The 24,990-nt window shown below is 35.5% G+C and overlaps 1 protein-coding gene across 7 annotated transcripts in view; it reads left to right on the forward strand.

Moving 5' to 3' along the window:
* NRXN1 (neurexin 1) overlaps positions 1-24,990 on the forward strand; it is a 629,457-nt gene that overhangs the window by 203,371 nt on the left and 401,096 nt on the right. The gene's annotated exons all lie outside the window — the stretch shown is intronic.

Raw genomic sequence — 24,990 nt, forward strand, 5'->3', positions numbered from 1 at the left:
CTGCTAATTAGTAATTTCAATTTAGTTTTCTTGAGCATTTGTAGTTCATAGACGTAGAAACAACATATTGCAAGGTCAGTAGAAGTTTATATTCATCTAATCTTTTTATTTTCTTAAGCCATAAGTACAAATTAATTGGAGTGGAAGAGTAGTCTTATCTTACCTGAAATGGGAGTTGTGCAGGGCTCGTTACCCACATTCTGAAGAAGGAAAAAGGAAAACTTCTTTTGCTTTGAAATAAATAGGCATGCACCCCTATTAACTTCCTTTTAACCCCTGGTTATACCACAATTTGTCCCTCCTTTCCTAATCAAGTATATATTTTAAATCCAATAACAAATTAATTTTATATTTTTATATTAAGATATATATTATAATTTTAAGGTATTTTTGAACTCCTGTACTGCAGGATGTGTGTCAGATCTTACCGACATGGCCATGATCACTAAAGGCATCTAAACCCACCATTAAGAAGGAGAGAAAACAGGTGGAAGATGGTTCTGACTTTGGAGCTCACTTCATTCTGTGTGCTCAGAAGTCTGAATTTTTTTTTTTTGAATCTTCTGGGCATGTCATGAACCTACTGTTTATCTGTTTTCAGTGGAACTATCCTGTAAATAAGGAGAGAGATCAGAATGTCTGTTATTGGCTTCACTCTGTAATGTTCAAGCAGAAGAAAACAAGATTCGAGTCACACACCAACCTTTTATTTGCCATTTCCTATTTTTTTTTTTTTTTTAAGTCTGTAGATTTTTCAACAGAAGGCAGTGGACTCATATAGGCAATTTTGCAACAGGGTTCACTTACCACCTTGAGAGGAGGTTTAAATGAGCTTGCTTTAAGTAACATTAGAATGGAACAGGAAGTGAGTTCTGAAGTGACCTGGAGCAGGGGACTTTCATTGCTTTCTGTAGTTGCGCCCAAGATGTGTGTAGCTTACTAAGAAAAGTAGGCCATGTAGCACCTTTGTAATCAGAATGTAGCTTTCACTCTAGTACTTTCTTAACTGTTTGTGATCTCAGATGTGTAAAATATCCTTAGATTCCTAGCCTTAACACTGGAGATTCCATGTGAAAAATCCCTGCCCCTTTAATCACTTGAACTGATTCTAACCCACTGAGGAGTTATTTGTAACAAAAAATATCAATGAAAAAATGGTGTTTCTTTCTTTTAACTGGTTTCATTTGTGTTTATAAGAGCCATGCTATGCACGTAATTGTTGACTAAATTTCTGTGGTTAGGGTGCCTTCTGAATAAGGACAGATTTCCCACTAGGGAATACATATACCTCCCATCTAGGAGGTAAAAGGAGTGAATGAGTTCAAGGAGTGAAATTAGATAATACTCCAAAATTTCCAGTAAAATTGCATCCTTGAAAATTTACAGCTTAATTGCTCAGTTGGAGGGCTGTGGTAATCCTCAGTTACGCTTATGTCACTAATGTACCTTGAAAGTATCACAGTTATCTAATAAAGAAAATGAAAGATTTTGATGAAGTGAGCAAAACGTTGGGGTGGGGACTGCAATATTCATTGCAGTTGACAGATATAATTAACGCTATTACTGTTATTTCCAGTATGTAGCATCCACAAGTTGCTACTGTATCTGCTTTTGATTTCTTATAACAGAGTGAGGGAAATTCTTTTAATTCCTCTGAATAATGGTTGGGACATGCTCTCTACCTTTCAGAATTTATCTCAAAGAAACATAATAATGGTGCCTTAAGTGCTGTTTTAATGTCGTTGTAAGTCTAAATGAATGGAAGTTTATGCATAGAATTGAAAATATCTTCTAATTGTTTCCATGTAGCAAATTCAAGACTAATAGATTAGTCATTTATGTTGACCTGAATTGCTTTTTTTTTTTTTTTTTTTTTTTTTTTTTTTTCATTAAATGAAGTGTTTGTGTCCTGTTTCTGTCCACCTGGAATTCAGCAGACCGTGAATATACATCACTGCTGAGTCAACTACTTTTTCTTGACAGTCATGGTGTGTTTTCAGTAATGGTTACTGACAGGAAAAGTCAAAGCCTTGTAATTATGCAAAGGTATAGGAGAACATGGCACTTCTCTTGTATAGATTCCATTCTGAGCATCCAGTTCACATCAGCATGAAGGGCTCAAACTTCAGAGTATGCAAAGCATCTTTAGGTAATTCAGGAATAGTAGTGTGTTTATTGCAAGCAGCTTCTGAGGGTGAAATTTTCAAATGGGTGAATTTTTCATACAGGTGGGAAAAGATCCATTTTGGATTCTCTGCCTTGATTGATGGCAGTCTAGGTTAAACTCAAGTTATTGTTCTACATCATAGATGAGGTGCAGTCATAGCACATTTCTTAATGTTGAAATGTTGCCAAACTAATTTCATTATTCTCATTGTAAGCTGCATTTTTAGTGAGCCAACCTTAAAAATCTGTTCAACATCAGCTTCAGTGGTTCACGTTCACTTTCAAGGTTTATGATTTTGTAAGAGGAATATAATGAAATTTAGGAGCCTTAATGTAAGTGCCACATCTGCTTTACCCCCAAATCCACAAATGTCTAAATTTAACAGGCTGAATTTTGAACATGGATGTTAATATGCTTTGGCCATGCTTTGTTTGCTATTTGTTTTGTCCAGGCAAGTAGATTTATAATAGTGTAGCTGAGACAACATTAGAACTTTGACATCTATTTACAGCAAATTTTACTGTAAATGTGTTGATTTTGCATTTAGGGTAAAAAAAATAAATGTGGATTTGCTTTTCTTGACTTCATCTAAACTAGTCGAGTTAAAATTTCCTGTTACATTATACAATAAATCTAAATAGGTAGCAGCTAATGGATTTCAAAATATTGTTTTAAGTAATGTTTTGTAGAATCTTCTTTTAGTTACTTAGGAATAAGAGAATTGAAAATGAAAATATAAAAGAATGGAACGCAGCTAATATATTCTGAGACTTGAAAAAACAAACAAAAAAAAGTGTGGTTTTAACAGATTTTTTTAATAGAACTTGAACAAAAAATGTAAGCTAACAATTCCTCTCCCTTTTTTTTGCTGCTCTGGCCTTAGTTTCCCTTTTAGATTGTGGTGATGGAAAGGCTCTGTCCTGGAGGGTGGTGGGCATGGCACAGGCTACCCAGAGCAATGGGCACAGCCCCAGTGCCAGAGCTCGGGGAGAGCCTAGAAAGTGCTTTCAGCCACAGGATTTTAGTTTGAGTGGTGCTGTGTGAAGACAGGGGTTGGGCTCAGTTATCCTTGTGGGTCCAACTTAAGATATGCTGGAGTTCTACAGTTTCAACTCTAGTTTACCAATTTTCTGCCTGTTTTTAATAAATATTTAGATTTTTTTTTTCTAGTAGGGAATTCTTTCATTCCATGTGTGTTCTTGGATGTCCCGATATTTTTCTTTATATTCTTTTCTGACTGGTTTCAAGAATAAAGTGTAATTGATGTTGAGATTTCAATTTGCTGTTTAAAATGTTCACCGTCCTTTAAAAACGCATTGGTTGTTAGAACAACTCCACTACTCCTTCAGGTAGTCCAAAGTGAGAAGTTCTGACCTTCTTTTACATGCTCAGATAACCACCGAAGTTGGTTACTATATTAAAAATACAATTCTATTTTGTGTATGATTTTATTGTAAATACTGAAAGAACCCAGTAAGGAGTATTATCTCTTGCTATGCTGAGAAGTTGGTCTAAAATTATTTTGAATATTGTGTGCAAGTTATTATCAGACCATAGGATTCACAAGTAATGTGAAAGAAGGCTGCACTGCAGAAACAGGACTTCTAGAAATTGTAGTAAGAGGCCATATGCCAACCTAAATCACTTCATTATTGTTCTTGGCCTTAACTCAAAGTGGTAACCCATTCAATTCACTGTTCTTGAGCACAATACTCATAAACTAAAAACTAATCTAACAAAACTCATAAGCAAAGCCCTACTCCTGCAAACTCGCATGTATTTACTAGCTAATGTCAAAAAGTTCCAAGTCTTACTTGAAAGTGAGAAGATACAGTATTGTTGAAAAAAGTAACTTTATTTTAACTAGCACAATTAATTGTCAATTGATTAAAATAAATAAATAAATCAAAAGATCCCACCTACTCCCAGCCTGCAAGAATGGAGAGTAGAAATGTTTACAATGCACACTTCTACATAAATGAGTTACATATCCCCTCACACTAAGCCACTTGCTGTCACAGTAAGAGATGACCTAAGATTATACTTTAGATTGTACTCTAAATTGAGATAAATTAAGACAGAGCAAACTTAAAACACAATGGGATTGCCTGCTCACCAAATAGCAAGCCTGATTAAGTTATATCTGAGAATCTCTAATCTGCATTTCAGGACAGATCAGTCTTCTCTGCAATTGTTAGTAACTAGTACATAAAGCTGCTTTTTTACATTGTGGTTAGTATATTTTTAAATAAAGTTATTTCATTTTATATGAACATCTTAAAAAGAACAATATCTTTAAATGTTTGGCAAAGCATTTTCTTTAATCCTGTAATGCCTCATGCCATGAGTTTCACACACAATATCCTTTATTTTTCATTCCCCAAAATTTTTTGCCATGTTTTACTTCAATCTGTCACTACTTTGAATATTTCTGAATGATTAAAACCTGTAATAATTTGCATCTTTAAAAGAAAACTGTATGTTGTTTCATAGCATAAATTTCTTCTGGATTCTTTTGAATGTGTCTCGTTTTTAGATATGGTTTGACCAATTAGAGAGTCTTCTGATAACATCTTGTCAGAAATAAGATTATCTTTTCTGTTCTGGGATATTTGAGATATAACTTTAAGCAAGGAGGAGAGCACATCTTTGAAAGATGAGAGTGTTTAGATAATACACTGTTTTCTAAGGAGAGGATCAATGAATTTTGTAATAATACTTTTGGATGCTGAATTGTCTTAATATCATCCTTCAAGTTGAACAAAATATGTTCTGAGTTTGAGCAATTGCAAAATAGAAGAAGACAGAATCAAATCCCCACTGAAAAGAGCCTAATTTCATTAGATTACTGTAGCCTTTTAAAATTACATCTGTATTACATGATGCACATAATCCGTGGTCCTCTGAGGGTTTGAGATTTTTCCAAAGCTGCCATAAAGTAGCATATTTCTCTTACAAGTTAAAGGGGTTTTGATCAATGGGTTTTGTCATCAGTTGAACATCGGGAACCATGTCAAAAGCATTACCATGATTTACTATAAGGTTAACTAGTTAACTCTGTTCTGATAACTCAAGTTAGCTAACAGCGCTGAGTAAAATCTTTGCCATGGTTTGTAGGTTTAGCGTGGCTATGACATGCATTGTTCCATGACTGCTAGTAAGTGCCATGCATGATATCAGTAATATATGACATTATTCAGATGGGCATATGGAGATAATTTGAATCTCAGTCAAGTCACAATTATCTTCTTTATGGAAGTCAAACTGCTTATGGACCATTTCAGAAGCTTTAATTTTTAATTACTATGTTCTCCATCTGTATCAGTTTTGGTGAGAGTGGGGTTGGTCTCTTCTCACTAGTGATGGGTGACAGGATGAGGGGAAGTGGCCTTGGGTTGCGCCAGGGTAAGTTTAGGTTGGGTAACAGGAGAAACTTCTTTACAGAAAGGGTTGTTAAGCAATAGGCTCCCCAGGGAGATGGTTGAGTCACCATCCCTGAGTGTGTTTAAAAACCTTTGTATGTGGTGCTCAGGGACATGATTTAGCAGAGGGACGTTTGAGTTTGGGTAGTATGTTAGGTTGCAGTTGGACTTGATGATCTTTAAGATCTTTTCCACCTGAGCAATTCTGTGAATCTATGATTTTGTGTTGTGCGTATTTGGTTGCTTAGGAAGTCCTGACTCAGTGAAATGCTGACAGCTAGAATTCTGCGCAAACCTGAAGCCCAAGCTGATCTTTTTCAAGTTGATCATTATCACTTGGAATAGAAAGATTCTAGTTAAGTTCTATATTTTATCTTCTTCAAATCTTAAGATGTCAGTCTGTGTCTCAGGTGCCTACTGTGTTGCTAGAATCAATATATGTCCTAAATGGCTATCAGCATTTGATAAATGAGTGATGTAGCTCCCATCACATCTTTGACTTCACAAACCTTTTATCAGCTATTTAACAGTGGGTAAGTTGAGGACTGCCCCCACATAACCAGTGTTGAAACAGGGACTATCCTTATGTATCTGGAATGTCAAGACACTGCAGCTGCTCTGCCAGCGAATGCTGGCATCTCTAAAACACTGCAATATTTGTGTCACTACTGTGTACAGTTAGACTGTGCATGTATGTAATGAAACAATCTGTTCTGGGTCTCTCCAGAGTGGATTTTTTTTTTAATATGTGTTTGATAAAATGAACAGTTCTTGAAAGTAGTAATAAAAGCTGCTGTGTTAATATGTGAGGAGCTGTGTCAGCATTAAGGGGGAAAACACTGAGATGACAAAGTCCCTATTGAGATACTTGTTCAGCTGTTGATTTCGCTACCGTAGGTCAAGAAGATTATATTCACATAATAACGCACCTTTAAGAAAGCAGATGTAAAAAAGAATTAAAAATAATATAATTTGTAATTTATTGAGAATACAACTACTAAATATTGTGTGTGTATTTTGGAGTTAGAAAATGCTATTGTTCTGGAGAAGGTATGTGAAGTAAATCTGGAAGTGGGGAGGTTTTATATTTCAAAGTCATCAATCTCTGCTTTTTGAAAAGGTCAGATTTTGGCATTGTACCTGTTACATAATGTATATGCATAGAATGATAACATACTTTTGAATTGTATTTCGCTAAAGAACATTCTGAATTTCTTGAGTTACAAAATGGCAATTTGTAAAAGATTTTCTTTTTTCTAAAAATAACAACTCAGGCTGCTTTTCTAAAAAAGATGCTTCGTTATGCAAGCATCATCTGTAAAAAGCATCACCCCAGAATTGTAGGAAAGAATAATGAATGTTAGTGGGGCAGTGTTTGCTTTTACAGGCATTACAACTAGTTCTGTGAGCAAGGAAAGGCCTATGACAGTTCTTTATTCATAAAATTAGCAACTTATCTTTGATGTCTGCTTTCTGATATTCTATTAGATGTGGATGAATGTAAGCTATCCCTGTGTACAGTGTATTGGATATTCTGGGGGCTCAGAGTTCAGAAACTCTAGCCTCAGGTTTCTGTACTCTACTGCAGCGTGCTTATGAGAATTAGATTCTCATGTTTAAAAGGTTCTGCACTGTTATGGAACTATACATAGGATGTGGATCTAATTCAGAGTAATTAACTGAAGGTTAATATTTAAAAGCTTCTCTTTAAAATACAGCGTAGGGAGTATTGATCTATATTGGGAAGAAAAATAATTTGCTGGTGTAAGCAGATCAAGTGCAAATGTTACTCTTTGACAACCTAGGCATTTTATTAACCTCAAGCTTTATAACAGTTTGCTAGGTTTTAAGATTTAACATGTAGCTCAAAAACCTGATGGTATTTTAAATTTATATTGACCTGGGTGGCCTGCCCAGCCAGGTCATCTTTAATTCTTCTCCACTTGCAGAACTGTGGAAAAAGCCTGCTGTCTCTTGAGTTCGTTGGTGGTATTTATAGATGTGGCCTTGAACTGTAATGTAAATACTGTGTATTTGCTGATTGTAGACAGAGAGCAGCGTGCAAAAATCTATTTTTGTGCTATTAGCTTTATATTGTTGAGTTTTATACTTTGGCCTTCAAAGCTTATTCTTTTTATCCCTGTTTGCTTATTTTCCTCTCAGATCTTTCTTAGCTTTAGTTTTTTCTGTGAAGCTATTCTAGTACATTCATATTTATTTTAATGTCCTCTTCTAAGCACTACCCTAACCCAGAGTTGTTTTCACTTTTTCACTTTATCAGATCTTTTGCAAACATCATATCAGTGTATGTATCAAAAGTGATAGGGAATCGCGGAGTTTATGTTCAAATGGTTTTAGGAAGCAGTTCCAGCCCTCAGTCTTTGCCACCTGTTTAGAGTACTCAGGGTCTGACATAAATAAATCAGCAGATTTCTTTGAAACATACAGTGAATACTTATGGATATCTACTTACTTATTATCAAGTAATAAATTAATTCCAACTGACAGGTGACCAAAATAGAACATTAATTACAAGCTCCAAAATGTTTTTATGATAGCAGACTCATATTTGAGTCAGCAGTCTCTGTAGCTGTTAGGCACAGTTCACTGTGTGTTTCCTGTTATTTCAAAGATAGGTTTGGAATACCTGTCTTACTTTCCGATTTGACTCATGGTGAAGTGAACGCAGTGCAGCTGCATTGCTTTCTTCCTGCACTTAGAAGGCGGCATTCTGCATGGAGTTGTCTGTGTGCTCGTGTCACAATGCAGGCCTCATCCTCTTAAAAGAAACAGCTTATTTCTCAGTTTTGCATCTGAAAATGGTGTACTGGGAGCAGTGTCCCAGAAACAGTGTCCCTTGTTAACAAGACAGGCCTGTCTCTTAACCCCTGATCTGCTAGTTCTGCTGCTGCTTTCTTGTAGAATTTCTTTAATTTCATTCATAGCTGTCTTAAAAGTCCTGTTGTATGTCTACTGGCAATATGATAGTAACCTAAATCTTACCAAGTCTAAAACTGTAATGCTGAAAGCTGCAAGTTAACTGGTTTCTATCCATGGGCAATTTTGAGAGTTATGATGTCACAGTTCCTTGAAGTGCTTACTTAAGTTTTGATGCTCAGATCTCAATTCTGACATGCTTGAACACTTCAGCATAATTTAGGTTTACATTTCAGTGAAGCTAAAAAAAAAAAACACCTGCATTTCTCTACCCCTCCTCCCTCTGCAAGGTGTGAATCAATAAGCTTCACAGTAAAAGCTGGCTCATCACGAATTACTGTAGCAGGCACTTTTTTTTTTTTTTTTTTTTTTTTAAGGTTTGAGCAAAAAATAGTGGAGCTTTATTCATTGTGGGGGAATATTGGATTCAGTTCTGTAGGGGAATAAAACTTATATTCTACCACGTTGGGTAAGTGTAGTCAGCTTGTTCTCAGTAGAGGACCCTCTAGTTTGTCTGCCCTGCTGAAGCCACAGTGCAGTGTGGAAATCAAATTGGTTCAGCTGGTGCAACAGTGCTAAAAAGGCATGACTAATGGCCAGGGCCAGGAGGAAAGAGAAACTGTTCCTTTGCTTTCAGGATATGTTGAGATGCCAACTACAAAGCATGCTATTTTTATTTTCTTTTTTAAGGGAAGTATAGTGTGTGTATTTTCTCCATCTGTAGAATAAAAAAAGAAATAATGTATGTGAAATTATTAATAGTACCTAACATTATTAATGTTTTTGTGATTTCATGATGCTACTCCCAGGTATGATCTGGCGAGGAAACAAGAAAGCCAAGAGCAGAGCCCTGTTTAACAAAATAATTCTATGTGCTACCGTGCAATATTAAGGTTCAAAACAAAGAATAACCTGAAAGGAAGTAAGACTATCTCCACATGCTTAGTTGATGTAAGCTATATTTTGTCCTCACATATAATATCTGGTTGGAAATTCTTTTGAGACTGGTTACTATTAGAAAGAAGAAGCTACTTGATGTGAGCAGTTGTTGATCTGATTTGCCTCTTTTTACAAAGTTTCTTTTCTTGGGATTTAATTTTGGAGCACTAAGTAACTAAATTTTAAACACCATTTTGAAACAATATCTTCACTTTTTTTCAAAATAAAGACTTTTTCGTTTATTTTTTAAAATCCTAATTTCTGTTTCGCGGACAACATTATGCCAAGTATGCAAATAGTTCCAGGTGGCCTGAGATCACTTTGGATGAGTGTATCTTCTCTCTTAACACCTTCAGTCTTGTTAAATTAACAACTTATTTTATGTTTAAATTAGTTTTGTTTGCACTGCTATAAAGTAGAATGGTAACATTAATACTACATGCTCACATGTACCTCTTGTTATTCATGACTTTCTTCTGTTGAAAAATAAATGTCAGGCAAACCTGGATTCTTGCTTAATATGTGCCCAGCCCAAAGAAAAGCTAGTAATAATAATAATAGTAATTAGTGTTTATGATTAACATGTTGTATCGATACAACCACTTTTGTCTAAACAGAACCTGCTTCATACGGAAGTCTAGAATGGTACAGCTTTTTAGAAAATCTCAGTTTGTACTGGTACTGTACAAGATGACCTAGAGTGGTAGTGATTTAGTTGCTTATGCCTAAGTAACGAGTGAGGCTTTAGTGCACTTTATTTTCTGGTCCTACTTGTGCAAGCTGCTTTATACAACATATGATAGCAGAAAAAATATTTATTCTAGGTATAAAGTGTTTATATTCTATGTGTGTTTCTAACTTTGTTTTTTAAACTACAGTGGATAGAGATATTAGTATTTGTCATTGCAAGTAGATGAAAGAAATCTCAAGAGGGGATAGATATTCCCAAAAAATCATTGTTTTTCTGCTGTGACAGTTAATTGGGAATTAAATTATTCCAGCTATGTTTGTGGATGGCTTTTTTATTTCCTCACTCTACCCATCTGTTGTAATTGCTTGTGGTTGCTTTTTCAAGACATGGAATATAGCAGTATCAATAGAACTTTAATTTGTGGTATAATTATCATTTTTGTAATTACATTTCATAATGTATTAAATGTAGTGAAAATGTGAGTGCATGTACATCTAGATCTTGTTATGGATATGAAAGTATCTTGTTTCATTTTATTTCTTTTACCAGTGCTTTCTCCCAGAGCAGTGTGAACTATAGAGTAAACGCTCTGTGTGTGTTAGTTTGTATGGTCCCTAATAGCTTAAGAGTGAAGGAGGTTACTGGGTTTAGTTTATCCTCTCCCATACAAAGAAAATTGTTTTTCTTAAGTAATCTATCCATTTGGTTTTCAGTGTGTAAGCCTTTGTACATCCAAGGAGGAATGTGTATCAAGAGTTCTCACGATTGTTCACTTTCCTTAAGCTAATCTTGAATCATCTACAGGAACCAGGGGGGACTTACAGAAAATGTGCATTGAAGGACCTTGGATTTTCAAAGAAGTGGGTTTTTCTTATTTCAATTTTCAAAAAGTTGGAAAGCTTGCACATTTACACCTGCTGATTTATAATGCAAGTGTGGGAATCTAGTATCACCAAGAGTGAATTCTTTGCAAGAAAATTGAGTTGATAGCTGGTAGGCTTTGAGCTTTAGGAGGCATGTTTAGAGCCTCCATGGGTATATGCTTGAGAATTAGTCACTGTTATCAATGACGATTATAACCTGATTTACACCTTCCATTAGAAAAAAGTTATTTTACGTGATTTCTTTAGTGCATCACCTGATTTTTGTTGGTCTTGACCCTGGTTACTACTCAAAAATGGAAAAGCTTCCATTGATCTTGGCAGTAAGAGATCAAAGCTGCCTTCATCACAGTACACTTACAGAGCTTCTAAATTATTAAGTAGAAGAATGTAAGTGAGGTGCTTATGTTTAGGAAGGGCATTATGGTCATTAAGAATTGAGATTCTGCATATCTGTATGCTGTTCTTTTTCTTGAAACTTTCATACATAACTGTTAGGCTGGTTTGCAAGTCACACTATGAAGCCAATGTGTGGTTCTGCAGCCTGCTAGTTTCCTAACCTTCAGGCTTTATAACACTGGATTCTCTATAGCTCCTTTTCCAGGGATACATACAGCATTCTGTAACCTGTAATGAGATTGTATGAGATTCTCAGATGGATGAACCCATAGATCTCATGGAGTAGTAGATTGCAGGCAAAAGAGTGCAGGGATTTATATTAAGTGAAAATGGAATGTTCACCTACTAGTCAGCGAGTGTGATGATATCTGTAACTGTGTTGAGTCATTTACATCTGTGTTAAACTTAATCAGAAGTTTGACACTCAGTCTTGTAAGGTTGTGTCCCTATTCTGTAACCTTCTATTAATCAAAACTGTCACAGTTTTCAAGGAACATCAATAACCTAACGTGGCTTCCCACATAAAATAGGTCATTGGGTTTAGCTGAAGTAATTTTTGTTTCTCAAATGCAGTAGTCACTGTACTATTTTTAAACTGTTCCACTTATTTAAAATAATAATAATAATAATACATCTACCACATCTCAGGAAAAAATTCTAGTGATTAAATGAACTGCCTGTTGTAAGTATGAATCTCAGACCTGAATGAATCTACTGTCAAATTATTTTCAAAATATTTTATTATTTATTGTTTAGGTCCTCTGTTGCCAATTTTATTTTTGCCCTCCTTATGTTGTTACTTCTGAGTTGTGATTAAGTTCTCCATCTCATTACTGTTTTGAATCCTTTGGTTTTTTGTGCATTTAATATATTTTCCATTCTTCCTATCATTCTTGCTAATATTCTCTATAGTTTCTGACTTTAACATCTTCATTCTTCCTTTTTTTTTTCCTAGTTTGTATTACTTATCTCTTTTGTTTTCATTACTAAACGTAGTGTTAGATAATAATTCACCATGAACCCTATTCAGTTTTCTTTTAACTTACAGAGCTCACATTTCCATCCAGAATACATCTGTATGTGTACTGAAGAGTGACATAATAAAAACTAATAAAAATAAGTGAAATATTTAGGTGCAGGATATACTGTTTTTAGTTACTGGGTTTTATGTGAGCATTTTCACAATTTAGCTGTTGCAGCTCTATCTTTTCCTGAATCTCCTGGGTTAATCAATGTATAGGTCCATCTAATTAGACTCGATTCATAGTCTTTTGATGTAATTGATACTGAATTCCACTGACATTAATAGGAATTGTAGCAAGCCTTTTCTGTGGAAGATCTGTAGATTAACCTTTCAAAAAAGCCTAAAATGAAAAGTATAATATATAATAATATACAACTTATGTATTTCTGCTGCACATTTTTAGGAGCCAAAAGTCTCAGCTTTAAACTGTCTGCAGTTGGACAGTGAATAGCATATTTATTGTTTCTGTAGAAGTCTGATATTTTTCAGGATGTTATATTATGAATATGGAAAACTCTAGATGTGTTTATTGTAGTACTGCTCTCCCTAAAATTCAAATATTTTATCCTCACTAATGTCAGTCTTACAAGGTTAAAGATGGCACTCTACCTCTTACAAAGGCGAATACTATAGTTCCAGATATATCTGACATCTGGTTCATTTGGTAATGCACTGAAATTATCTGGAACAAAAACCTAGCATCAGTTGCTTCCGATCCCTTATTAATTATTCTTTCTGTGAGTACAGATAGGATTGTAGGCAGAAAACTAAATAAATCAGACTAATATTTGTTGTACTTTAAGTGACGTGGAAGAAATCCTATCCCTACTGACGATAATCAGACAAACCCAGTATCCTCAGCCACACAAGTCATGTACTGTAGTCCTTTCATCATCTTTACTGAAAAAATTTAAAGCTATGACTCTTCAGAATGAGTACTTAAAAAAATACTGAGTAACAAATAGCGATAAACTAGCAAAAATATCCACAAAAGTAACATAACTTCTTTGCTAAAATGGTGAAGAACTTTGTGCTTTTCTGCAGATTTTTAAGGATTTTTTGGGTTACAAGTAGGTAAACCTTAGGAATGCATCAGTCACCCCAAAGGCACATTATATGAAAGGTCAATATTTAAAGCAGCTTTAATATGGAAGCTCAAAATCAGTTAAATCAAAGGTCAAATATCATCAGTCTCTTCTTCGAGAGGCTCTGAGTTTATGTACTTGAAACATGAAATCAAGCTTAACAGTGATGAATGGAGGACGCACAAATGTAGTCTCCCCAGCAGTTTTCAGAGGTTTGTTGCCAATTGTTTTAGAGGTTTATATGAAGAAGTGTTAACCTGAATGAGGTAGATAAGAGTACACTGAAAGTGGACATAAGAAAAATCTAAACAAAAGCAATGGGAGAAAGTCAAGGAGAAGAGAAAAAGTTGCTTATTATAAAAGAATTTAAATTGGCACTGGAAAGTGTGTCATGAGATACAATGATCTCTGAAGTGTGAAAAGTGCAGGATTTGATATTCTGAGTCTCTAATGAGGCTGTGAAGCAATACTGAAGAAAGGAGAGATGGAAATAATATTTTTCTTTTTAAGGTATCTGTTCTGAAGCATTTGAAATAAGAACAGAAAAATTACGAAGGCACAGCTGACCTCCAAGTTGCTGCTATTATGCAATGTATTTTCTTAATACATAGTTAATGGCTAGGAGAAGGTGTTGAAAATCATTATTTTTATTTTTAGTAAAATATCTTGCTAGTAATTTTTTGCTTTCCTTTATTGGAAACTTCAGTTCTGTAAAGCCTTCTTGATAACAGAATGAAATAAAAAGGTAAGCTGGGGAACTGGATGGGCAAGTTCATGTGAAAACGTTCAGGGAGGGAAAGGTGCTTTCTGTATAGGGTGTATTTTCCAGCAACAACAAATACTAATTTTTCTGACGTTTATTTGGAATGTGCGAGGAAATACAGCACTCTAAGGGAGACCAACAGCATTCAAAAAGGAGAAAATGATATGCTGAATGAAAAATGAATGTTTTTTTTCTCCTTAACAATGGCTACACATATTTGAAGAGTGTAAATGCTAAAGCACAAGGGGAGTAATGCAATGGGATTACTAAAGTGAAAATTCAGATTGGCTGAGTAGCAGGAAAAAGTGATTGACAGTAAGAATAGATTATGTAGCAGAGCACTTTCCCAAAGGTACTTGTAAAAGCACCATCTCAGCCTTCACTGATGCTTCAGAGTAGATTGCATAAAGCAAAAGCTATTCTATGTGAAAACATCTTTTTTGGAGAGGTGTGCTAGAGGGCTTAATAGATTTGCTATAAGCCATTTTGGGGAGTCAGTTAGAGATGTGTTATAGATTTTTGTTTGTTGAAAGAAGTTTCCCATATCTCCCACTCAGTAAACCCTAATGAGTTCAGTACATGTTTAATAAATCAGTGCCTTATAACAGTGATTTTTATGCATTTTTCACTACTCTTTTTTGAAATAGGATGCTTAAAAGTGGAAAAGCTAACAGAGGGGTGGGGGATGTTTGTGTTGTGTCAAGGGGAATATTCAGGGAGGAAACTGTGGAATCTTGCAGACCCAGTGTTTTTACCAGCATATGAATTTCAGTCTTTCTAAGGTTCATGAGTTGTCCTGATACTAGTATTGTTTAAAAAAACCCAACATACAACTTAGTGATCCAAAGGAAGTAAACACAAAGGGCTTTAAGATAATATTTCCATGAAGGAGACAATCTTCAGAAAAACCATTTTCTCTCCCATACACACTAACACTGTTTCTTTGAGGTCTTGTGTATGCTTTGCATGAGGGTAGAGTGTAATTAATAGAAGGGAGCTCTGGTGTTACTCAGGACAAATTCCTCTCAAATGCATGGGGTTTTCTAAATGTTTACGCTTTGAAATACCAACAGAAAATTCATCCATTTCGTACTGAATAGCCCTCAGCATTCATAAGATTTTTATGTTTATCTCCTGCTGTGGAGGCTGGAAGTGACATATACTGAGCTATTGATTATGTACATATACAATAATGACCATAAGGAACAATATATTCCATCTCCTTTAGGCAAGTCTTATGGATAGAAAAAGAAATTCCATCTTATATATCCAGTGTGCATATGTTTCTTAGGTGATACAAGGTGCCAGTCAGCCACTGCTCTGCTCATAAATATTTATATCTCTAAAGATGAGAATAAATAAATATTCATCACGACTCAGCAGAATCAGGATTAAAATGGAAATATGCAAGATACAGGAAAAATTGTTCCAAGAAAATGTTTGAAAAGAAAATCCTTTTCTATTTTTCATCGATCACTCTATTGGGGAAAAAAAAATTGAATACTTTGCACTGTGTGAGAGAATTCAGATTAAAAAGATCACAAAATACACGTAGGATTTCCAGAGACAACGGAAAAAATACAGAAGAAGACAAACTGGGAATAAAATGTTGAGATTATTTCTTCAGAATCATGAATGAGGAAGTCTTAACTTGTCTCTGTCCTGAATGTTGAAAGGCTCAAAGAGTGTTTGAGAGCAATACTTATATGCATTCTCCACTACATCAATCAAAATTCTTTGTCCCTTATTGAGAAATATATGTATTTTTAAGATCACTTAGTTAAACAAACAAACAAAAAAATACCCTGCAATTTTGGGCTGTGCCCTGGCATTTCTTCCACATTAACTAGTAATATGCTATATTAGTGACAGCTATTTATTGATGTACTTAGATTGCTCTGAAAATAATGTCTCCTGTTTATTTTCATGGAAACTACCACAAAGAATCCCAGTAATGCCATAAATCACTATTTTTCAGTACTGTCCCAATATTAGCAGTGCTTTTTCACCAGCAGTGTTCAGGAGTCTGCATGTTGCACTCATAAAAACCTGTACCAGCAGAGATGACCTGCTTTTTCACAGCTGCAGTGATGGCATCATTGCTAGGAAGGTGTTGCTCACAGAGTCTATCTTTCATCAGCCTGAACAGATGAAAGTCAGAAGGTGCTAAATCCTGATTATACAGGGTGTGTAGTAGGACAGTCTAGCCAAAATCAGCAATGTGCTCCACAGTCTTCATAATGGTATGGAGGTTTTGTATGACCGTGTTGTAATATAAAAGTTGTTGTCTTTTCTGGACTGATTCTGAAAGTTTGAGCTTTCAGCTTAGCCAGAATTGCAGTGTAATGGTCAGAGTTGATGGTTTGTGTGGGCTCAGAAGGATCACCCCTTTCCTATCCCAAAAGGCTGCATACATCTCTTTGCCTGCTGAGGGCTGCATCTTGAACTTTTCTTTCAATGGGGAATTCACATGTTGCAGTCCATGGACTGCTGTTTTGACTTCGTTAACGCTGTGTCTCATTGCTGATGTGATCCAGGAAACCTTCTGCTTCATCTTAGCTCAGTAGGTCCTGATAGATTTCAAACAGTTTTCTTTCTGTGAGTATTTGGAGGACCCACGTGGCATAAACTTTGTGACATTGTAACGTTGCCATTATAATTTCCAATTCACTGAAGGTGATATTCATGTCTGCACAAAGTTCTCTGGTCATAATCTACTGATTCACGTGGATGAGCTGATTGAGATGCTCTTCCTTTTGTGATGTGACAGCCGAGTGGCCATCCAGTATGAAGCTTGTTTTTTGCGTCACTGTCATCGCTGCTGACATGCACCACCCACTGCCTCACTGTGGGTTAACATCCACTGTTTGATCTCCCTAATTATTCAGCAGGTGTCAGTGAATGTCACTGGGAACAATTATTTCTTATTTCTTTGTACTTCCGGACTGCCCTGCTGCTGTCATCAGCAGCACATGGAAACAAAATGTAATGAAACATTGGTGGGAAGGGTCAACCTGTACTGTCATGCCACCTACATCCATCTCTGATGTCATGGGCCAACATAAAAAAAACAAGAGGCATTACTTTCAGAGCAATGCTTATATTGCACCAATGCATTAAAATAACAAATATTTGTGAAAACGTATTGTAATGCATCATCAAAGTCCAAGTTAAATTGGCTTGTGTGATTAGCTAGATGTCCCTGTTGAGGTCCCTACATCCTTTGTCTTCGAGATATACAAGTTTACTGCTGGTAGTGGTATACTTTCATTTCTGTAACAACTTAAGAGTTAGTTAGTCTGTCCTTTGCTTTTATGTTGAGACCCTTTGCTCATAAGGAAAGGCTTCACTGAATTTCTGAGAATCTTCTCATTGCTGCAAAATTGCAGTGAATGGTGGTGAAGTTTGAGTACTCTGAATTTAAGTTCATTCCCAGACTTTACAGCATGTTTCTATGTTGGCAGTTGAAATTATTTTTGTATACCTATTTTGATAATATTTTTATCGGTTTTATTTAGGCAATTTTTTGAAGATTTGTGAACTGATTTACATGCGCTGTTTCTGAAGAATTAAGTCATTAAGTGAATCCTTTGCTTGGAATTTATTATTTTGTCAGGAAAAACAAAAATTGTGATTATTGACAGAAGTGATTTGTTTCACCAGTTTAAGAAAAAGAAAAAACAACAAAGAAAATTAGGCAGTGCTCATTATAATTCTTCCAGAAAATTGCATAGTCTACTGTAGGACTGTAATAAGAACTGAAGTTTGGAATGGAATATCTATTTAGGATATAATGTTCTTCAATTTCCTTTTTATTTAGTCACGTTTTGAAACAAGAGTTTTAAAATCCAGTTGCTTCAAACACAGTGATTATGTTATGGAATTAATGTAGTTGTATAAGAAAAAAGCAAACTGTTTTCTTTCAAAGAGTTCCACACAAACAGTTTCACTTGCTTAAGAGCCATTGGAAACATAGGGATGCTGCTTTACCATCATGTGGTAAATGATTTCTAAATCTTCACTGGGGAAACTGAAAGGAATATAGAGAAGAACTCTTTCTTTACTTTTCAGTAGTAAGGATTAAATGCTTACACTACAATATATCTTATTTACCACATAGAAAAAAGAAATTGTAGAAATATAAAAATCTAGATGTCCTTATTAAGCCAGTCATGGTATCATCTAATTGTCAAAGTGCATCTGTTCTTTGGCTCCTCAGAATTTTCTGTTATGTTGAGATGAAGAATATAGGTTTATATTTAACCCACATTTTCATTAAAATTAGTTGCTACGCACTTAAAACATTGGGAAAATATCAAAATGGAAGGTAAAAATATTTTTTCTAAGCCAGCTATGTGAATAGCTTAATGTTCTGGTATGTTCAAACAGATGTTCATTCAAAAGGTCAGAACTGATTTTTCAGATGTTTGCAGCTCTTGATATGTACCTATGTTACCTGTGCATATGTATATTTAAAAAAAAAAAAAAAAAAAAAAAGACTGGGGGCAGCTGACACTGCAATAGTTTGTAGAAATACTTTTGGTTGATCTGTCTTTCAGGTTCAGTTTTTCTTTATTCAAGAAGTGAAAAGCTGATGTACCAAAATGGGTATGAAAACTTCAGAACCAGTTATATCCCATCTAAATGATAGCAGGAGAGATGAATGGGAGCACATTTGCTTTTTTCCTGACAAACAAATAAAAAAATCTGACCAGATTTAGTAGTTCTATAATGTTTTGTGAACTGACCACAGGTTAGCGGTAGTCACTTGTGATATAATTCATGATGCCAACTGAAACTGTCTGCAATAAATTGCAAACTTAAGCTAAGTAAAGATTAAAAACAGATATTCCAAGGTTAAATAAGTCGCGTTAATTACTTTGCTGGCTTCTTTTTACTTATAAGCATAGAGGAAGCTGTTAGGAAGCATGAAAGCTGTCAAATTGATCATTCCCATGAGACAGATTTAAAAATAGACTTCACTTACAAAGAAAATCATGCCATGAAAACTGTATCTGTTGAGTCAATGACTATTAATATCAAGGATGGCTAAGGATTTGTGTTTCCAAGCTTGTCTTTTGAAAATGTTTAGCAGTAATCAGCTAGGAAACTGTGCTGAGAGCTCCGAGATGGAGAACTGTGAAAAGTATTCTTCAACACATAGCTGGTTGTAACTTTCGCTTTGCTAAAGGGGCTTCTAAAAAACAAAGTGGTACAAGAAATGGAGTACGTTTTGAAAATTCTTTCTCTTTTAAGATGAAGCCCTCAGAAGGTACCAGGGGGTTTTTGTTCATATTTTTAATACAGCTCCTTCCCCTGTTTATCAGTTCTGAATGTCTGCCCAACAACATGAAAAGAACCCTTCATACAAAGGAGCTGAACGTAAACGGGGTATAACATGAGCAGATCAGATTTTCCAGGAGCTTGTTATTTGTGTTACTGTTTCTTAAAGCAGAGAGCCTCCAGTCTGCCTCTTGGTAGCTTTTGTTTTCAAGAACTACCTCTTGAAAAGTCAAACCAGTTTCAGACTGGAATGATGAGTTCAGCTTTTGGTTTATAAAAGCCTGATGTGCCCTTTTGTTTTCTGACAAGATCACACAGGTGATGTGGTAAGGCTTAGTCTCATTACTTGATGGTGTTTATTGGCTTGTGTTAAGACTAACACCTTAGACAGTTTTCCATTGTTTTAAAACTGTCTGCTCACTTGATATTTTCTCCAAATATATTTATTTTGGAGTGTGCCTATTCTGAATTCATTTTAAAGTTTTCTATTAGGCATAATTAACATCTTAATTCTGAATCAGTCTTGGATCTATCAGGGTTTCATAGTCTTTAACTAGTAAATAGTGGCTTCAGAGGGATTGAAACTGCACAACTGATACTACAATCATGAGCCTAATTTTGGCAGACTTTTCTAAAGAAAATGCATGCTATAAATCTTTGACTAGCTTTGAATTTGTCTTTTTTCTTCTGAATATAGTCGTACAGAGATGAATACAAAGAACAGTTAGTAGGATAAGTGGGGCTGCTAAAAGCCTGGTGTACTCTTGAATGATTTTTCATTTATGCTTAATTCAGTGCATGTATTGTGTGGCATGCCCGTTGATATGTTTTGCTGAAAATAGTTAGAAAGTGATTTTTGCCTGAGAAAATACTGATTTTTCCTCCCAAACTTTTGACATGATATATCAAAATGTACTTGATATTAAAAGGCTCTTTAAAGTTGAACAGTTTATTTGAAATTTGAAAAAATAAGAACATTTTAAAGCTAAAAACAAGTGTCAGAACATTGCTGAAACATTCGATTCATGGGGAAATGAGAAATGTTTAATTGCACTGTCTACCCTTTACTAAGAATTAGCTTTCTTCATAGGTATTGTCCAAATAAATGCTGTGAGGTGTGTTTATTGTGAGATACATTCGTTAGCAAAAAATATTTTAGGAAACTCATTTTATTTGCAGATCTGTACATTGATAACATTTTATGTTTATAGTAGATACCAATAACCAGTGAATACCTTGTGTAGGTACTAGTTGGTAGTTCATTTTATTTGGCAAGCTGTTCTTGTTCAATGTTTTTGGACAAAGTTTGATAGAGTATTGTATGTTTTTACTGATGATCTGTCAAAAGAATTGATTTAGCTTGAGGCTGAAGACTCAGTACAGAACTGAATGGGAATTTCAGCACTAAATGTCAGCACTAAGCTGACACCAAAATCACAGGTTTGGAGGCTACCTGTCAGAATCATCATACTTCAGTATGCATACTCAGGTTTATTCTCTCGCTGCAGGAATATGCCACGTCTTGGACATCAAGTAATGCATCCCTGTTCTTTACTATTATTAGGATAATTGGCTTGGTTCAGCAAATTTATTTTCATAGAACCACAAAATGGCCTGGGTTGGAAGGTCCTTAAAACCCCACTGAGCGCCAACCCCTGCCATGGGCAGAGCTGCTCCCCACCAGCTCAGGCTGTCCAGGGTCCATCCAATCTGGCCTTGGGCATCTCTAGGGATGGGGCACCCACAGATCTGGGCAGCAGTGCAAGGGCTTCACCAACCTCTGAGTGAAGAATTTCTTCCTAGCATCTAAACTAGGTCTTCCCTCTTTTAGTTTAAAACTATTCCCACTTGCCGTTACATTGCACTCCCTCATAAAGAGGACAGCTAAAATAACATGGCTCATAGGTAGGTGATAATTAGAGATGCCATGAAGATAAAAGAGATGCCTTAAAAATATCTCATGAATCAAGCTCATCTTTTTCTTGAAAATTTATAAATTGCTTTTAGTCATACACACAGATCAGTATTTGGAATGGAAGAGTCCCAATTTTCCTCCTACTCTGCATAAGTACTACAGAAATTTTAGCTTAATTCTCACTTGTATTTGAGAAAGCAGTGTGCTTGGAAACGCCAATGTAATGAGTTTTTCAGAATTTATACTATTGAAAAGTGTAAAATAAAGTTAAAAAAAAAAAAAAACAAACTGTAAGGATTTGAAGGAGCAGGCAGGTGAAAGTAAGGAACAATTTTTCTAGATATCTTTCAGGAATTTGGATGTGAAAAGAGACGAAAGTTACTGCTGTGGCTGGAGATTTTGTTTTAAGACTATCTAGCTGTCATGTTAAGACAGAATGTAACCAGTATCTCCATAAACTGTTTTTGTTTCGGTATCACAAACAGAAACTGGGGAGCTGCAACCTAGTTAGGTACTGTGCTAGCCGCCAGAATGGGAAAATGAAAGTTTCTATAGCTGGTCAGCCAGTAGCCAACTTTACTGAATGAATAGCAAGCCAACAAAGCAGAATGGAAGAACACTATCTACGTGGAGTCTAGCTGTGAGTTTATACAATAGCCATGGCATTTCAGCCCAACATTAGAGGGCTATTTGCCCAGCAGTGGGACAGAAGGTTCTTTCAAACCAGGAATCAGGAAATGGAGCAAATGAATCCAAAAGGGAAAGCAGCCAGAAAAAGCCACAGCCAAGAGCTAGCTATTCAGCTAGATACAAGAGCAGCCACACGAGTGTGAGAGAATGAGAGGAAAGAGACAGTTGAGAATTTATTATTCTGGAGAAGTAAGAAGGCTGAGAGACATCAGTTGGCAGTTACTAATATACTGATGAAAGAGGCTGAAAGAAAGCCAGTAATGAGTAGAATAAACCCCTAATTTCACCAAAGGATGTGCAGAACTGATGTTCTACGTAAAATTGCAGACTACACTCACTTGCTTTTATATATGTCTGAAAACATGGCTAATATGAAATATTTCCTTCAGGTATTTGAAGACTTGTAGGGTTACTTATAGTTGTCACTTATTTCTTTTTTCTCATAGACTTTTTGTTGCTCTGTATCTACAGATCACTGACCTCCCAAACTTGGATTCTGTGTAGGGTCCATGTTGCCTTTTGTATTCAGTTTGAGGCTCATTCTTCTGCTCTTTTTGTGGCCATTTTTTGTCCTTAGGGGAGATAGCCTAATTAAAGGTAGTTTTGTTGACTCCCTGCTTCCTGAAAAGTGGTTGAACATTAATTGCTGATGAGATGTAGAGAATAATTGTCTTTGTCTTTACTTTATTTTTTTTTTCCCTATCCGTTTAATTGAGCTGCTGCTTAACTCAGAAACCCTTTTTTCCTCCCATTTTTTCTTCCGTGTACTGTTGAGTAAGAGGAAGGTGAGAGTGGGGTGGTGGAGCTTAGCTGTGTATGAGTGTAATACCACCACATGCGGAAAGAAAAAATAGTGTTTTTTTGTATTTAATGCAGAATTAACCTTTAGTAATTCTAGATGCAACGAGACAGAAAAGGGGGGAAAAAGCAGAAATTCAGCACAAGTGAGTTTCCTGTATCCCTTTAGTTTTCCAGTCACTGAATGTAGTATATTGTTTGTTTTCTTCCTTAAGTGTTATTTAATGTATTAATGTGAAGCTGTTTTTGCTACAAATAATACGTTTTGTTTTCCTTTTGGTTATTTTTTGTTTCTGTTGGTTTTAATTTGTGACTTATGTCTTGTTGGAAGCTTTGTTCCTGCTTGGGAGCTAATAGAAATTCTGTGGAACCAACTTGTTCCTGAATTCTGCAATTTAGATGTTGCCAAGAAATTTCTATGAATCTTTGCCATGGGCAATTAAAATAAAAAAGGCGGGTGGGGGATGAACAGAAACCTTGAACCAATTTCTTGAAAACAGAGAACACAGCAACCACAGTCAGAAACATTTAGCAGCCTGGCAGCAGACAGCAGGGCATACAGGGAATAACAAAACAGTCTATTGAAGAGAGAAAAAAAAGGATTTTCAAAAGCCTTGTGTCCACAGCAGGCTGAAAAAATTTAACAACAATCCTGTTATCTAGGTTGTTTAAAAAAAAATGTTGATTTTCAAATTTCTGCTAATATAACATGTTAAACGATACAACAATAACTTCTCTCTCCATGGCAGCAATATATAAAGCTTTCTCTGGCACACTCCTTAGATGTCTCTATTCAGACTGTCAAAGCAGAGGAGAAAAGAACCAAACAGTTCTGAAGTCACTGTTTGTAGCTCCAGCAGAAGAGACCAGTAGAGCTACAAAATCATCTCTCTCTGTTGTATTAATTGTGGTAACAAGTGACTGATGCATGAAAGAGGTGATTTTTCCAGTGAATCTTGAGCAAAGCAAATAGGTAGTTTTTCATAGCTGTAAGCTCAGTATGTTTTCCTTACTTTAATTCCATTTCCTGTAATACTGAATTCATTTCTATGATTGTATGTACCTACTGCCACATTTTTGATTGCCTTGAAATAATTGATATCTTCCCTTTACTAATTTGTAAGCTATTTGTTGTTCCATTCTTTACGTTCTTTTAACACCATTGTTTGGGGGCAGTAGCTGATTTTCATGTGTCCTGTTGATTTCATGTTGGAATTCCATATAATTATTCTAGCTTGTCCATTTTGTTTTGGTGCCAAATAGCCTACCTAGAATTTGCAGGGATATGATAACACACAGTTTTGAGAAACATATTTATTGTGCGTGCTAGGTATGTCTGTTTCCTGTGAACAGAAGTCTATGCAATATATCTTGTAATGCTTAAGAGGAGCCACATCATCACATCATTATTATCTCTAGTTAGACCTTCAGTGTGTCATTAACCCATCATGGCAAAGCATAATACATTGTTTTGTTGACCTTGAGACAGGTAATATTCAAGCTTAGCTTTTATTGAGTGTAGTTTCTGAACTGATTTTTCCATTTAAATGGCCAACATGCTGTATAGTCTGTAGTTGCATGCTAGAAAATTAGAATATCATACTCTTTGGTCACAGTGATCCCTGTGGTCCTTAAGCAGAAAATGGGAAGAATGTTTCCTGTAGGAAATTTGAGTAAATATTACTCATCTTCAGTCAGGTTCTACCAGACAGATGCTCATGTTGCGAACTTCAGCCTTCTTACAAGTTTCTAGCATGTGAGGAAGTAGCATACCCATTTTATAGGGAAGCAAAGAGAGGTTAAGCTCTCTGGGAAGCATTCAGATCCAGGTTAAACTCAAATCTCTGGATTTACTATCTCTGACTTCGAACAGCAAGTGCTATTCTAATTACTCTTTTATTATTTCCACCTTTCAGGGCAAAATATTCTGTGGAGAGTATGTGCCATTTAATTTTTTTTCTTTTTATATCTAAAGCTATAAACCAAAACAAAGTAT

Source organism: Lagopus leucura, unplaced genomic scaffold (genome assembly GCF_019238085.1).
Source record: "Lagopus leucura isolate 7727_CA_CO unplaced genomic scaffold, USGS_WTPT01 Super-Scaffold_73, whole genome shotgun sequence".
NCBI lineage: Eukaryota > Metazoa > Chordata > Aves > Galliformes > Phasianidae > Lagopus > Lagopus leucura.